Raw genomic sequence first — 17,072 nt, forward strand, 5'->3', positions numbered from 1 at the left:
CATGTATCAGGGATGGAGTGGTATAGGGTCATAATAACATGTATCAGGGATGGAGTGGTATAGGGACATACAATAACATGTATCAGGGATGGAGTGGTATAGGGCAATAATAACATGTATCAGGGATGGAGTGGTATAGGGCTATAATAACATGTATCAGGGATGGAGTGGTATAGGGCCATAATAACATGTATCAGGGATGGAGTGGTATAGGGCCATAATAACATGTATCAGGGATGGAGTGGTATAGGGCCATAATAACATGTATCAGGGATGGAGTGGTATAGCGACATAATAACATGTATCAGGGATGGAGTGGTATAGGGCCATAATAACATGTTGTATCAGGGATGGAGTGGTATAGGGCCATAATAACATGTATCAGGGATGGAGTGGTATAGTGCCATAATAACATGTATCAAGGATGGAGTGGTATAGGGCCATAATAACATGTATCAGGGATGGAGTGGTATAGGGCCATAATAACATGTATCAGGGATGGAGTGGTATAGGGCCATAATAACATGTATCAGGGATGGAGTGGTATAGGGCCATAATAACATGTATCAGGGATGGAGTGGTATAGGGCCATAATAACATGTTGTATCAGGGATGGAGTGGTATAGGGCCATAATAACATGTATCAGGGATGGAGTGGTATAGGGCCATAATAACATGTATCAGGGATGGAGTGGTATAGGGCCCTAATAACATGTTGTATCAGGGATGGAGTGGTATAGGGCCATAATAACATGTTGTATCAGGGATGGAGTGGTATAGGGCCATAATAACATGTTGTATCAGGGATGGAGTGGTATAGGGCTATAATAAAGGCTGATCTGTTCAAACCCACCTCACCTGAAACTATGCACAGCAAGCCTGTCACCCTATCATCATAATTTACCTGCTATAGGCTACAATGTGCAAATCTCACTATGAAATATGCTTATAATACAATGATCTCTTGAGAGCCAGGTCTGCCGATGGCTATGGCGAACTCTCTCAATAGCAAGGCCATGCTCACTGAGTCTGTACATAGTCAAAACTTTCCTTTGTTTTGATTCAGTTACATTCATCAGGTATTCTGCCACTGTGTACTCTCTGTTTAGGGCCTGTAGTGTATTAAGATTATGATTTGGTGAATGTATTCTAGTGGAACCTGAGGGGATGTTTATTTTAGTTCAAAAATAGCCGTTTTTAGGGTGACGCCCCAGGGGAGACAGGTGATTGGACAGCAGAGGGAGCAACCCATATTTTTGCATACCTTATAAGTATAGGCTAGACAAAGAAGAGGTTAGAACAGACATATTATCTTTGGACACTGTTCTCCAGCCCCTGCAGGGTCTGTAAACTTATGCTGACATCTTGTGATATAAATAAAACTTATAATCAAAGTACAGCCTAAGCGGACTCTTTGTTTGACAACAATAATTACCAGCATTGACTCGATACTACAGGCCAAATAACATTCCAGTTTGATCTGTTTTTTTGTTGTTGATTCTTTCAAATTTGTCAAGTAATTATCTTTTAGTTTTCTCATGATTTGGTTGGGTCTAATTGTGTTGCTTTCCTGGGGCTCTGTGGGGTCTGTTTGTTTTTGTGAGCAGAGCCCCAGGACCAGAGGAAAGGGCCATAAGGACCAGAGGAAAGGGCCATAAGGACCAGAGGAAAGGGCCATAAGGACCAGAGGAAAGGGCCATAAGGACCAGAGGAAAGGGCCATAAGGACCAGAGGAAAGGGCCATAAGGACCAGAGGAAAGGGCCATAAGGACCAGAGGAAAGGGCCATAAGGACCAGAGGAAAGGGCCATAAGGACCAGAGGAAAGGGGCCATAAGGACCAGAGGAAAGGGCCATAAGGACCAGAGGAAAGGGCCATAAGGACCAGAGGAAAGGGCCATAAGGACCAGAGGAAAGGGCCATAAGGACCAGAGGAAAGGGCCATAAGGACCAGAGGAAAGGGCCATAAGGACCAGAGGAAAGGGCCATAAGGACCAGAGGAAAGGGCCATAAGGACCAGAGGAAAGGGCCATAAGGACCAGAGGAAAGGGCCATAAGGACCAGAGGAAAGGGCCATAAGGACCAGAGGAAAGGGCCATAAGGACCAGAGGAAAGGGCCATAAGGACCAGAGGAAAGGGCCATAAGGACCAGAGGAAAGGGCCATAAGGACCAGAGGAAAGGGCCATAAGGACCAGAGGAAAGGGCCATAAGGACCAGAGGAAAGGGCCATAAGGACCAGAGGAAAGGGCCATAAGGACCAGAAGGTTTGAGAATCACTTAGATTTAGGTGGTTGTAGAATTGAATTGCTCTTTTCTAGATTTTGATCATTAGCGGGAATTGTCCTAATTCTACTCTGCATGCATTATTTGGTGTTTTAAGTTGTACACGGGGGATGTTTTTGCAGAATTCTGCATAAAGTCTCAGTTTGATGTTTGTCTCATTTTGTGAATTATTGGTTGGTGAGTGGACCCCAGACCTCACAACCATAGAGGGCAATGGGTTATATAACTGATTCAATTACCATGCATGAATTTGCAGGTAACTAAATTTAACCAACTAGGTTCAACATCAGCTAGCTAGCTAACATTAGGCTATAGCTAGCAATGCAAATCGCTTTCTGAGATACTAATAATATTACTACACAGATCATACACGTAACGTTAGCTAGCGAGCCAACAGTTTGCTTTAACTAGCAATGAAAATGACTTTGACAAAATTAGAAACATACAATATCGGATAATGTAGCTAGCTAGACTGTCATAACCGTATACATGGATGAACGCTTCTCCCTCTCTGTCACGGATGCCATGGTTGCCCTTAATTTGAAGATGTAATCCGGAGACAGGTGTTCTCTTTTCGACTCCCTCCGCATAATATTTGCAATCAAACACCAGAATTTTCTCCATCTCCTTAGCCATCATACTTCCACCGGGCATTCCACTGATTTCAAAACTCTGTCAACTTCTTTGTTGAAGTTCTTCGTGATATCTTTCAAAAAAGCTGCATTAGAAAGGATTACCTACACATACTGAGCAGCTCATGTTATAGACAGAAGATGCTACATGGCTGACCAATCTGAACTCATGTCTCAGCATGTCCAGCCCACCCATTATCTCAGCCAATCATGGCTAGCGGGAAGGTTCCTGTCTTTTTCTGTGGTTAAACCAACTAGGCTGGTAATTTAACAATTGTATTCGTATTTACAGATGGCATATACGTTTCTTATTAAGGCACATTAAAGTTCACATGTTCCAGAAGGCATTTCTGCCAAAAACAAAACCACATTTTGATACATAATAAATGTTTACTTTCAAATGCCTCTCCTGTGAAGTAGTGATGTGCGACATACGCCTAGCTTCCTGAAACGAGTCACATTTTAGAGTGTCCTTTTATTGTCCCCAGCACAAGGTGCACCAGTGTAATGATCATGCTGTTTAATCAGTTTATTGATATATGCCACACCTGTCAAGTGGATGGATTATCTTGGCAAAGGGGGATTTGCTCACTAACAGGGATTTAATCAAATTGGATGTAAACAAATTTGTGCCATTTCTTTGGGTTGAGAAACAAGCTTTTTGAGCGTATGGAAAATTTCTGGGATCTTTATTTCAGTTCAGTTCGTTTATATTTTTGTTCGGTATAAATGTTTTCTCTCTCTCTCCTCCCAACAAAGTCACCACTGGGCGGGACATCACTGGAATGAATGTCACAGCCCTGATTTCGAGATCTAATTGGCTCCTGTCTGCGATACGTCACGATCATGATTAGAATTGATGATCGGACGTTTTGATTTCATTGTCTGGCTAGGGGACTGCTGAAGAATTCTGCTGAATTCGAGAGGTCGTTTGATTTGACGACAAAAACAGGTACATGCCAAACTGATTTTACACTTCACTGTGCCAGATTTCGACGAGTTCCGGCTTCAGTTCGCTGTAGGCAGGGGTCGAGAGAGAGTGACCATGTTAGGACGGGAGAAATCAGAGATTTAAAGGAAAAGTTTAGTCGGCTCCAGTGGCCTGGTTATGGCTGACACGGCCTGTCTTTCTAGTATGGCGTGCTGTAGGCATTATTGTTGTGTTGCGGAGCTTTCAGCTGTTGTTGACTGTCTGTAAAGTAGCTGTCGGAAAGTTAGATCATTCTGCTTTCTGTGTGAGAATCCTATCTGCTCCTCTCTCTCTGCCCTTGTGGCGGAATGGGTGGATGTGCGTTTTCTACACCAACTCGCTTTGCAACGTTTCCATTTTTTCATTCAGTGGCCATGCGCACTGAGTTTGCCAAAATGCTGAAACGGGAGGGGGGGGGATGGAAAGCCACTAACGTTGGGTTAGACTGGCTAACTAGTTGGCAGCAGCATCATACAATTATTTGCTTTTCAACGAGTCTAGAATATTTTCTCTAACTTTTGGACTGCTTAGCTATATATTTGGGATGCTGACACTTAGCTAGCATTAACTTGTGTTGATTGAGGTGGGCTAACGTTAACTACAGCTAGCTACTGACTTGCTAGCGCAAATGTTAGTTAGTTAGCTATCTAGCAAGTTGCGTTATTGCAACCTCCAAGTTATAACGCGTTACAGTAGTTGCATGGCTCCACATAGGCGATACGCTGATTTGGTGGTAGTAGCCAGACACATCCTTCAGATCTCACATGCTACCAAAGAAGGATTGGACAGGTCCCACTCAGCTAGTTAGCTCTGATCCAGGTCCCACTCAACTAGCTAGCTCTGATCCAGGTCCCACTCAACTAGCTAGCTCTGATCCAGGTCCCATTCAACTAGCTAGCTCTGATCCAGGTCCCACTCAACTAGCTAGCTCTGATCCAGGTCCCACTCAACTAGCTAGCTCTGATCCAGGTCCCACTCAACTAGCTAGCTCTGATCCAGGTCCCATTCAGCTAGTTAGCTCTGATCCAGGTCCCACTCAACTAGCTAGCTCTGATCCAGGTCCCACTCAACTAGCTAGCTCTGATCCAGGTCCCACTCAACTAGTTAGCTCTGATCCAGGTCCCACTCAACTAGCTAGCTCTGATCCAGGTCCCACTCAGCTAGTTAGCTCTGATCCAGGTCCCACTCAACTAGCTAGCTCTGATCCAGGTCCCACTCAACTAGCTAGCTCTGATCCAGGTCCCACTCAACTAGCTAGCTCTGATCCAGGTCCCACTCAACTAGCTAGCTCTGATCCAGGTCCCACTCAACTAGCTAGCTCTGATCCAGGTCCCACTCAGCTAGTTAGCTCTGATCCAGGTCCCACTCAGCTAGTTAGCTCTGATCCAGGTCCCACTCAGCTAGTTAGCTCTGATCCAGGTCCCACTCAACTAGCTAGCTCTGATCCAGGTCCCACTCAGCTAGCTAGCTCTGATCCAGGTCCCATTCAACTAGCTAGCTCTGATCCAGGTCCCACTCAGCTAGTTAGCTCTGATCCAGGTCCCACTCAGCTAGTTAGCTCTGATCCAGGTCCCACTCAGCTAGCTAGCTCTGATCCAGGGCCCATTCAACTAGCTAGCTCTGATCCAGGTCCCACTCAACTAGCTAGCTCTGATCCAGGTCCCACTCAGCTAGCTAGCTCTGATCCAGGTCCCACTCAGCTAGCTAGCTCTGATCCAGGTCCCACTCAGCTAGCTAGCTCTGATCCAGGTCCCACTCAGCTAGCTAGCTCTGATCCAGGTCCCACTCAGCTAGCTAGCTCTGATCCAGGGCCCATTCAACTAGCTAGCTCTGATCCAGGTCCCATTCAACTAGCTAGCTCTGATCCAGGTCCCATTCAACTAGCTAGCTCTGATCCAGGTCCCACTCAACTAGCTAGCTCTGATCCAGGTCCCACTCAACTAGCTAGCTCTGATCCAGGTCCCACTCAGCTAGTTAGCTCTGATCCAGGTCCCACTCAGCTAGTTAGCTCTGATCCAGGTCCCACTCAGCTAGTTAGCTCTGATCCAGGTCCCACTCAGCTAGTTAGCTCTGATCCAGGTCCCACTCAGCTAGCTAGCTCTGATCCAGGTCCCATTCAACTAGCTAGCTCTGATCCAGGTCCCACTCAGCTAGTTAGCTCTGATCCAGGTCCCACTCAGCTAGTTAGCTCTGATCCAGGTCCCACTCAGCTAGCTAGCTCTGATCCAGGGCCCATTCAACTAGCTAGCTCTGATCCAGGTCCCACTCAACTAGCTAGCTCTGATCCAGGTCCCACTCAGCTAGCTAGCTCTGATCCAGGTCCCACTCAGCTAGTTAGCTCTGATCCAGGTCCCACTCAGCTAGTTAGCTCTGATCCAGGTCCCACTCAGCTAGCTAGCTCTGATCCAGGGCCCATTCAACTAGCTAGCTCTGATCCAGGTCCCACTCAACTAGCTAGCTCTGATCCAGGTCCCATTCAATTAGCTAGCTCTGATCCAGGTCCCATTCAGCTAGCTAGCTCTGATCCAGGTCCCATTCAGCTAGCGAGCTCTGATCCAGGTCCCACTCAACTAGCTAGCTCTGATCCAGGTCCCACTCAACTAGCTAGCTCTGATCCAGGTCCCATTCAACTAGCTAGCTCTGATCCAGGTCCCATTCAGCTAGCGAGCTCTGATCCAGGTCCCACTCAACTAGCTAGCTCTGATCCAGGTCCCACTCAACTAGCTAGCTCTGATCCAGGTCCCATTCAACTAGCTAGCTCTGATCCAGGTCCCACTCAACTAGCTAGCTCTGATCCAGGTCCCACTCAACTAGCTAGCTCTGATCCAGGTCCCATTCAACTAGCTAGCTCTGATCCAGGTCCCACTCAACTAGCTAGCTCTGATCCAGGTCCCATTCAACTAGCTAGCTCTGATCCAGGTCCCACTCAACTAGCTAGCTCTGATCCAGGTCCCACTCAGCTAGTTAGCTCTGATCCAGGTCCCACTCAACTAGCTAGCTCTGATCCAGGTCCCACTCAGCTAGCTAGCTCTGATCCAGGTCCCACTCAACTAGCTAGCTCTGATCCAGGTCCCACTCAACTAGCTAGCTCTGATCCAGGTCCCACTCAACTAGCTAGCTCTGATCCAGGTCCCACTCAGCTAGCTAGCTCTGATCCAGGTCCCACTCAACTAGCTAGCTCTGATCCAGGTCCCACTCAACTAGCTAGCTCTGATCCAGGTCCCACTCAACTAGCTAGCTCTGATCCAGGTCCCATTCAACTAGCTAGCTCTGATCCAGGTCCCACTCAGCTAGCTAGCTCTGATCCAGGTCCCATTCAGCTAGCGAGCTCTGATCCAGGTCCCACTCAACTAGCTAGCTCTGATCCAGGTCCCACTCAACTAGCTAGCTCTGATCCAGGTCCCACTCAACTAGCTAGCTCTGATCCAGGTCCCACTCAACTAGCTAGCTCTGATCCAGGTCCCACTCAACTAGCTAGCTCTGATCCAGGTCCCATTCAACTAGCTAGCTCTGATCCAGGTCCCATTCAACTAGCTAGCTCTGATCCAGGTCCCACTCAACTAGCTAGCTCTGATCCAGGTCCCACTCAACTAGCTAGCTCTGATCCAGGGCCCACTCAACTAGCTAGCTCTGATCCAGGTCCCACTCAGCTAGCTAGCTCTGATCCAGGTCCCACTCAACTAGCTAGCTCTGATCCAGGTCCCACTCAACTAGCTAGCTCTGATCCAGGTCCCATTCAACTAGCTAGCTCTGATCCAGGTCCCACTCAGCTAGCTAGCTCTGATCCAGGTCCCACTCAACTAGCTAGCTCTGATCCAGGTCCCACTCAACTAGCTAGCTCTGATCCAGGTCCCACTCAACTAGCTAGCTCTGATCCAGGTCCCACTCAACTAGCTAGCTCTGATCCAGGTCCCACTCAACTAGCTAGCTCTGATCCAGGTCCCACTCAACTAGCTAGCTCTGATCCAGGTCCCACTCAACTAGCTAGCTCTGATCCAGGTCCCACTCAACTAGCTAGCTCTGATCCAGGTCCCACTCAACTAGCTGGCTCTGATCCAGGTCCCACTCAACTAGCTAGCTCTGATCCAGGTCCCACTCAACTAGCTAGCTCTGATCCAGGTCCCACTCAACTAGCTAGCTCTGATCCAGGTCCCACTCAACTAGCTAGCTCTGATCCAGGTCCCACTCAACTAGCTAGCTCTGATCCAGGTCCCATTCAACTAGCTAGCTCTGATCCAGGTCCCATTCAACTAGCTAGCTCTGATCCAGGTCCCACTCAACTAGCTAGCTCTGATCCAGGTCCCACTCAACTAGCTAGCTCTGATCCAGGTCCCACTCAGCTAGCTAGCTCTGATCCAGGTCCCACTCAACTAGCTAGCTCTGATCCAGGTCCCATTCAACTAGCTAGCTCTGATCCAGGTCCCACTCAACTAGCTAGCTCTGATCCAGGTCCCACTCAACTAGCTAGCTCTGATCCAGGTCCCACTCAACTAGCTAGCTCTGATCCAGGTCCCACTCAACTAGCTAGCTCTGATCCAGGTCCCACTCAACTAGCTAGCTCTGATCCAGGTCCCATTCAACTAGCTAGCTCTGATCCAGGTCCCACTCAACTAGCTAGCTCTGATCCAGGTCCCACTCAACTAGCTAGCTCTGATCCAGGTCCCACTCAACTAGCTAGCTCTGATCCAGGTCCCACTCAACTAGCTAGCTCTGATCCAGGTCCCACTCAACTAGCTAGCTCTGATCCAGGTCCCACTCAACTAGCTAGCTCTGATCCAGGTCCCACTCAACTAGCTAGCTCTGATCCAGGTCCCACTCAATTAGCTAGCTCTGATCCAGGTCCCACTCAACTAGCTAGCTCTGATCCAGGTCCCACTCAACTAGCTAGCTCTGATCCAGGTCCCACTCAACTAGCTAGCTCTGATCCAGGTCCCACTCAACTAGCTAGCTCTGATCCAGGTCCCACTCAACTAGCTAGCTCTGATCCAGGTCCCACTCAACTAGCTAGCTCTGATCCAGGTCCCACTCAACTAGCTAGCTCTGATCCAGGTCCCACTCAACTAGCTAGCTCTGATCCAGGTCCCATTCAACTAGCTAGCTCTGATCCAGGTCCCTCACTTAACTAGCTAGCTCTGATCCAGGTCCCACTCAACTAGCTAGCTCTGATCCAGGTCCCACTCAACTAGCTAGCTCTGATCCAGGTCCCACTCAACTAGCTAGCTCTGATCCAGGTCCCATTCAACTAGCTAGCTCTGATCCAGGTCCCACTCAACTAGCTAGCTCTGATCCAGGTCCCACTCAACTAGCTAGCTCTGATCCAGGTCCCACTCAACTAGCTAGCTCTGATCCAGGTCCCACTCAACTAGCTAGCTCTGATCCAGGTCCCACTCAACTAGCTAGCTCTGATCCAGGTCCCACTCAACTAGCTAGCTCTGATCCAGGTCCCACTCAACTAGCTAGCTCTGATCCAGGTCCCACTCAACTAGCTAGCTCTGATCCAGGTCCCACTCAACTAGCTAGCTCTGATCCAGGTCCCACTCAACTAGCTAGCTCTGATCCAGGTCCCACTCAACTAGCTAGCTCTGATCCAGGTCCCACTCAACTAGCTAGCTCTGATCCAGGTCCCACTCAACTAGCTAGCTCTGATCCAGGTCCCACTCAACTAGCTAGCTCTGATCCAGGTCCCACTCAACTAGCTAGCTCTGATCCAGGTCCCACTCAACTAGCTAGCTCTGATCCAGGTCCCACTCAACTAGCTAGCTCTGATCCAGGTCCCACTCAACTAGCTAGCTCTGATCCAGGTCCCACTCAACTAGCTAGCTCTGATCCAGGTCCCATTCAACTAGCTAGCTCTGATCCAGGTCCCACTCAACTAGCTAGCTCTGATCCAGGTCCCACTCAACTAGCTAGCTCTGATCCAGGTCCCACTCAACTAGCTAGCTCTGATCCAGGTCCCACTCAACTAGCTAGCTCTGATCCAGGTCCCATTCAACTAGCTAGCTCTGATCCAGGTCCCACTCAACTAGCTAGCTCTGATCCAGGTCCCACTCAACTAGCTAGCTCTGATCCAGGTCCCATTCAACTAGCTAGCTCTGATCCAGGTCCCACTCAACTAGCTAGCTCTGATCCAGGTCCCACTCAACTAGCTAGCTCTGATCCAGGTCCCACTCAGCTAGCTAGCTCTGATCCAGGTCCCACTCAACTAGCTAGCTCTGATCCAGGTCCCACTCAACTAGCTAGCTCTGATCCAGGTCCCACTCAACTAGCTAGCTCTGATCCAGGTCCCACTCAACTAGCTAGCTCTGATCCAGGTCCCACTCAACTAGCTAGCTCTGATCCAGGTCCCACTCAACTAGCTAGCTCTGATCCAGGTCCCACTCAACTAGCTAGCTCTGATCCAGGTCCCACTCAACTAGCTAGCTCTGATCCAGGTCCCACTCAACTAGCTAGCTCTGATCCAGGTCCCACTCAACTAGCTAGCTCTGATCCAGGTCCCATTCAACTAGCTAGCTCTGATCCAGGTCCCACTCAACTAGCTAGCTCTGATCCAGGTCCCACTCAACTAGCTAGCTCTGATCCAGGTCCCACTCAACTAGCTAGCTCTGATCCAGGTCCCACTCAACTAGCTAGCTCTGATCCAGGTCCCACTCAACTAGCTAGCTCTGATCCAGGTCCCACTCAACTAGCTAGCTCTGATCCAGGTCCCACTCAACTAGCTAGCTCTGATCCAGGTCCCACTCAACTAGCTAGCTCTGATCCAGGTCCCACTCAACTAGCTAGCTCTGATCCAGGTCCCACTCAACTAGCTAGCTCTGATCCAGGTCCCACTCAACTAGCTAGCTCTGATCCAGGTCCCACTCAACTAGCTAGCTCTGATCCAGGTCCCACTCAACTAGCTAGCTCTGATCCAGGTCCCACTCAACTAGCTAGCTCTGATCCAGGTCCCACTCAACTAGCTAGCTCTGATCCAGGTCCCACTCAACTAGCTAGCTCTGATCCAGGTCCCACTCAACTAGCTAGCTCTGATCCAGGTCCCACTCAACTAGCTAGCTCTGATCCAGGTCCCACTCAACTAGCTAGCTCTGATCCAGGTCCCACTCAACTAGCTAGCTCTGATCCAGGTCCCACTCAACTAGCTAGCTCTGATCCAGGTCCCATTCAACTAGCTAGCTCTGATCCAGGTCCCACTCAGCTAGCTAGCTCTGATCCAGGTCCCACTCAACTAGCTAGCTCTGATCCAGGTCCCACTCAACTAGCTAGCTCTGATCCAGGTCCCACTCAACTAGCTAGCTCTGATCCAGGTCCCACTCAACTAGCTAGCTCTGATCCAGGTCCCACTCAACTAGCTAGCTCTGATCCAGGTCCCACTCAACTAGCTAGCTCTGATCCAGGTCCCACTCAGCTAGCTAGCTCTGATCCAGGTCCCACTCAACTAGCTAGCTCTGATCCAGGTCCCACTCAACTAGCTAGCTCTGATCCAGGTCCCACTCAACTAGCTAGCTCTGATCCAGGTCCCACTCAACTAGCTAGCTCTGATCCAGGTCCCACTCAACTAGCTAGCTCTGATCCAGGTCCCACTCAACTAGCTAGCTCTGATCCAGGTCCCACTCAACTAGCTAGCTCTGATCCAGGTCCCACTCAACTAGCTAGCTCTGATCCAGGTCCCACTCAACTAGCTAGCTCTGATCCAGGTCCCACTCAACTAGCTAGCTCTGATCCAGGTCCCACTCAACTAGCTAGCTCTGATCCAGGTCCCACTCAACTAGCTAGCTCTGATCCAGGTCCCACTCAACTAGCTAGCTCTGATCCAGGTCCCACTCAACTAGCTAGCTCTGATCCAGGTCCCACTCAACTAGCTAGCTCTGATCCAGGTCCCACTCAACTAGCTAGCTCTGATCCAGGTCCCACTCAACTAGCTAGCTCTGATCCAGGTCCCACTCAACTAGCTAGCTCTGATCCAGGTCCCACTCAACTAGCTAGCTCTGATCCAGGTCCCACTCAACTAGCTAGCTCTGATCCAGGTCCCACTCAACTAGCTAGCTCTGATCCAGGTCCCACTCAACTAGCTAGCTCTGATCCAGGTCCCATTCAACTAGCTAGCTCTGATCCAGGTCCCACTCAACTAGCTAGCTCTGATCCAGGTCCCACTCAACTAGCTAGCTCTGATCCAGGTCCCATTCAACTAGCTAGCTCTGATCCAGGTCCCATTCAACTAGCTAGCTCTGATCCAGGTCCCACTCAACTAGCTAGCTCTGATCCAGGTCCCACTCAACTAGCTAGCTCTGATCCAGGTCCCACTCAACTAGCTAGCTCTGATCCAGGTCCCACTCAACTAGCTAGCTCTGATCCAGGTCCCACTCAACTAGCTAGCTCTGATCCAGGTCCCACTCAACTAGCTAGCTCTGATCCAGGTCCCACTCAACTAGCTAGCTCTGATCCAGGTCCCACTCAACTAGCTAGCTCTGATCCAGGTCCCACTCAACCTAGCTAGCTCTGATCCAGGTCCCACTCAACTAGCTAGCTCTGATCCAGGTCCCACTCAACTAGCTAGCTCTGATCCAGGTCCCATTCAACTAGCTAGCTCTGATCCAGGTCCCACTCAACTAGCTAGCTCTGATTCAGGTCCCACTCAACTAGCTAGCTCTGATCCAGGTCCCACTCAACTAGCTAGCTCTGATCCAGGTCCCACTCAACTAGCTAGCTCTGATCCAGGTCCCACTCAACTAGCTAGCTCTGATCCAGGTCCCCTCAGCTCTGATCCAGGTCCCACTCAGCTAGCTCTGATCCAGGTCCCACTCAACTAGCTAGCTCTGATCCAGGTCCCATTCAACTAGCTAGCTCTGATCCAGGTCCCATTCAACTAGCTAGCTCTGATCCAGGTCCCACTCAACTAGCTAGCTCTGATCCAGGTCCCACTCAACTAGCTAGCTCTGATCCAGGTCCCACTCAACTAGCTAGCTCTGATCCAGGTCCCACTCAACTAGCTAGCTCTGATCCAGGTCCCACTCAACTAGCTAGCTCTGATCCAGGTCCCACTCAACTAGCTAGCTCTGATCCAGGTCCCACTCAACTAGCTAGCTCTGATCCAGGTCCCACTCAACTAGCTAGCTCTGATCCAGGTCCCACTCAACTAGCTAGCTCTGATCCAGGTCCCACTAAACTAACTAGCTCTGATCCAGGTCCCACTCAACTAGCTAGCTCTGATCCAGGTCTCACTCAACTTAGCTAGCTCTGATCCAGGTCCCACTCAACTAGCTAGCTCTGATCCAGGTCCCACTCAACTAGCTAGCTCTGATCCAGGTCCCACTCAACTAGCTAGCTCTGATCCAGGTCCCACTCAACTAGCTAGCTCTGATCCAGGTCCCACTCAACTAGCTAGCTCTGATCCAGGTCCCACTCAGCTAGCTAGCTCTGATCCAGGTCCCACTCAACTAGCTAGCTCTGATCCAGGTCCCACTCAACTAGCTAGCTCTGATCCAGGTCCCACTCAACTAGCTAGCTCTGATCCAGGGCCCACTCAACTAGCTAGCTCTGATCCAGGTCCCACTCAACTAGCTAGCTCTGATCCAGGTCCCACTCAACTAGCTAGCTCTGATCCAGGTCCCACTCAACTAGCTAGCTCTGATCCAGGTCCCACTCAACTAGCTAGCTCTGATCCAGGTCCCACTCAACTAGCTAGCTCTGATCCAGGTCCCATTCAACTAGCTAGCTCTGATCCAGGTCCCACTCAACTAGCTAGCTCTGATCCAGGTCCCACTCAACTAGCTAGCTCTGATCCAGGTCCCACTCAACTAGCTAGCTCTGATCCAGGTCCCACTCAACTAGCTAGCTCTGATCCAGGTCCCACTCAACTAGCTAGCTCTGATCCAGGTCCCACTCAACTAGCTAGCTCTGATCCAGGTCCCACTCAACTAGCTAGCTCTGATCCAGGTCCCACTCAACTAGCTAGCTCTGATCCAGGTCCCATTCAACTAGCTAGCTCTGATCCAGGTCCCACTAAACTAGCTAGCTCTGATCCAGGTCCCACTCAACTAGCTAGCTCTGATCCAGGTCTCACTCAACTAGCTAGCTCTGATCCAGGGCCCACTCAACTAGCTAGCTCTGATCCAGGTCCCACTCAACTAGCTAGCTCTGATCCAGGTCCCACTCAACTAGCTAGCTCTGATCCAGGTCCCACTCAACTAGCTAGCTCTGATCCAGGTCCCACTCAACTAGCTAGCTCTGATCCAGGTCCCACTCAACTAGCTAGCTCTGATCCAGGTCCCACTCAACTAGCTAGCTCTGATCCAGGTCCCACTCAACTAGCTAGCTCTGATCCAGGTCCCACTCAACTAGCTAGCTCTGATCCAGGTCCCACTCAACTAGCTAGCTCTGATCCAGGTCCCACTCAACTAGCTAGCTCTGATCCAGGTCCCACTCAACTAGCTAGCTCTGATCCAGGTCCCACTCAACTAGCTAGCTCTGATCCAGGTCCCACTCAACTAGCTAGCTCTGATCCAGGTCCCACTCAACTAGCTAGCTCTGATCCAGGTCCCACTCAACTAGCTAGCTCTGATCCAGGTCCCACTCAACTAGCTAGCTCTGATCCAGGTCCCACTCAACTAGCTAGCTCTGATCCAGGTCCCACTCAACTAGCTAGCTCTGATCCAGGTCCCACTCAACTAGCTAGCTCTGATCCAGGTCCCATTCAACTAGCTAGCTCTGATCCAGGTCCCACTCAACTAGCTAGCTCTGATCCAGGTCCCACTCAACTAGCTAGCTCTGATCCAGGTCCCACTCAACTAGCTAGCTCTGATCCAGGTCCCACTCAACTAGCTAGCTCTGATCCAGGTCCCACTAAACTAGCTAGCTCTGATCCAGGTCCCACTCAACTAGCTAGCTCTGATCCAGGTCCCACTCAACTAGCTAGCTCTGATCCAGGTCCCACTCAACTAGCTAGCTCTGATCCAGGTCCCACTCAACTAGCTAGCTCTGATCCAGGTCCCACTCAACTAGCTAGCTCTGATCCAGGTCCCACTCAACTAGCTAGCTCTGATCCAGGTCCCACTCAACTAGCTAGCTCTGATCCAGGTCCCACTCAACTAGCTAGCTCTGATCCAGGTCCCACTCAACTAGCTAGCTCTGATCCAGGTCCCACTCAACTAGCTAGCTCTGATCCAGGTCCCACTCAACTAGCTAGCTCTGATCCAGGTCCCACTCAACTAGCTAGCTCTGATCCAGGTCCCACTCAACTAGCTAGCTCTGATCCAGGTCCCACTCAACTAGCTAGCTCTGATCCAGGTCCCACTCAACTAGCTAGCTCTGATCCAGGTCCCACTCAACTAGCTAGCTCTGATCCAGGTCCCACTCAACTAGCTAGCTCTGATCCAGGTCCCACTCAACTAGCTAGCTCTGATCCAGGTCCCACTCAACTAGCTAGCTCTGATCCAGGTCCCACTCAACTAGCTAGCTCTGATCCAGGTCCCACTCAACTAGCTAGCTCTGATCCAGGTCCCACTCAACTAGCTAGCTCTGATCCAGGTCCCACTCAACTAGCTAGCTCTGATCCAGGTCCCACTCAACTAGCTAGCTCTGATCCAGGTCCCACTCAACTAGCTAGCTCTGATCCAGGTCCCACTCAACTAGCTAGCTCTGATCCAGGTCCCACTCAACTAGCTAGCTCTGATCCAGGTCCCACTCAACTAGCTAGCTCTGATCCAGGTCCCACTCAACTAGCTAGCTCTGATCCAGGTCCCATTCAACTAGCTAGCTCTGATCCAGGTCCCACTCAACTAGCTAGCTCTGATCCAGGTCCCACTCAACTAGCTAGCTCTGATCCAGGTCCCACTCAACTAGCTAGCTCTGATCCAGGTCCCACTCAACTAGCTAGCTCTGATCCAGGTCCCACTCAACTAGCTAGCTCTGATCCAGGTCCCACTCAACTAGCTAGCTCTGATCCAGGTCCCACTCAACTAGCTAGCTCTGATCCAGGTCCCACTCAACTAGCTAGCTCTGATCCAGGTCCCACTCAACTAGCTAGCTCTGATCCAGGTCCCACTCAACTAGCTAGCTCTGATCCAGGTCCCACTCAACTAGCTAGCTCTGATCCAGGTCCCACTCAACTAGCTAGCTCTGATCCAGGTCCCACTCAACTAGCTAGCTCTGATCCAGGTCCCACTCAACTAGCTAGCTCTGATCCAGGTCCCACTCAACTAGCTAGCTCTGATCCAGGTCCCACTCAACTAGCTAGCTCTGATCCAGGTCCCACTCAACTAGCTAGCTCTGATCCAGGTCCCATTCAACTAGCTAGCTCTGATCCAGGTCCCACTCAACTAGCTAGCTCTGATCCAGGTCCCACTCAACTAGCTAGCTCTGATCCAGGTCCCACTCAACTAGCTAGCTCTGATCCAGGTCCCACTCAACTAGCTAGCTCTGATCCAGGTCCCACTCAACTAGCTAGCTCTGATCCAGGTCCCACTCAACTAGCTAGCTCTGATCCAGGTCCCACTCAACTAGCTAGCTCTGATCCAGGTCCCACTCAACTAGCTAGCTCTGATCCAGGTCCCACTCAACTAGCTAGCTCTGATCCAGGTCCCACTCAACTAGCTAGCTCTGATCCAGGTCCCACTCAACTAGCTAGCTCTGATCCAGGTCCCACTCAACTAGCTAGCTCTGATCCAGGTCCCACTCAACTAGCTAGCTCTGATCCAGGTCCCACTCAACTAGCTAGCTCTGATCCAGGTCCCACTCAACTAGCTAGCTCTGATCCAGGTCCCACTCAACTAGCTAGCTCTGATCCAGGTCCCACTCAACTAGCTAGCTCTGATCCAGGTCCCACTCAACTAGCTAGCTCTGATCCAGGTCCCACTCAACTAGCTAGCTCTGATCCAGGTCCCACTCAACTAGCTAGCTCTGATCCAGGTCCCACTCAACTAGCTAGCTCTGATCCAGGTCCCACTCAACTAGCTAGCTCTGATCCAGGTCCCACTCAACTAGCTAGCTCTGATCCAGGTCCCACTCAACTAGCTAGCTCTGATCCAGGTCCCACTCAACTAGCTAGCTCTGATCCAGGTCCCACTCAACTAGCTAGCCCTGGTCCAGGTCCCACTCAGCTAGCTAGCTCTGATCCAGGTCCCACTCAACTAGCTAGCTCTGATCCAGGTCCCACTCAACTAGCTAGCTCTGATCCAGGTCCCACTCAACTAGCTA

The 17,072-nt window shown here is 50.5% G+C and overlaps 1 protein-coding gene across 1 annotated transcript in view; it reads left to right on the top strand.

Moving 5' to 3' along the window:
• Window positions 1–3,777: 3,777 nt before the first annotated feature.
• The window catches only part of LOC121561392 (highly divergent homeobox-like), a 78,470-nt gene continuing 65,175 nt past the window's right edge, over window positions 3,778–17,072 (top strand). The window contains exon 1 of the mRNA XM_045214179.1: window positions 3,778–3,866. The gene's annotated coding sequence lies outside the window, so the exon portion shown is untranslated. The remainder of the gene's footprint in view (window positions 3,867–17,072) is intronic.

The sequence above is a fragment of the Coregonus clupeaformis genome, unplaced genomic scaffold (assembly GCF_020615455.1).
Source record: "Coregonus clupeaformis isolate EN_2021a unplaced genomic scaffold, ASM2061545v1 scaf0210, whole genome shotgun sequence".
NCBI classification, from domain to species: Eukaryota; Metazoa; Chordata; class Actinopteri; order Salmoniformes; family Salmonidae; genus Coregonus; species Coregonus clupeaformis.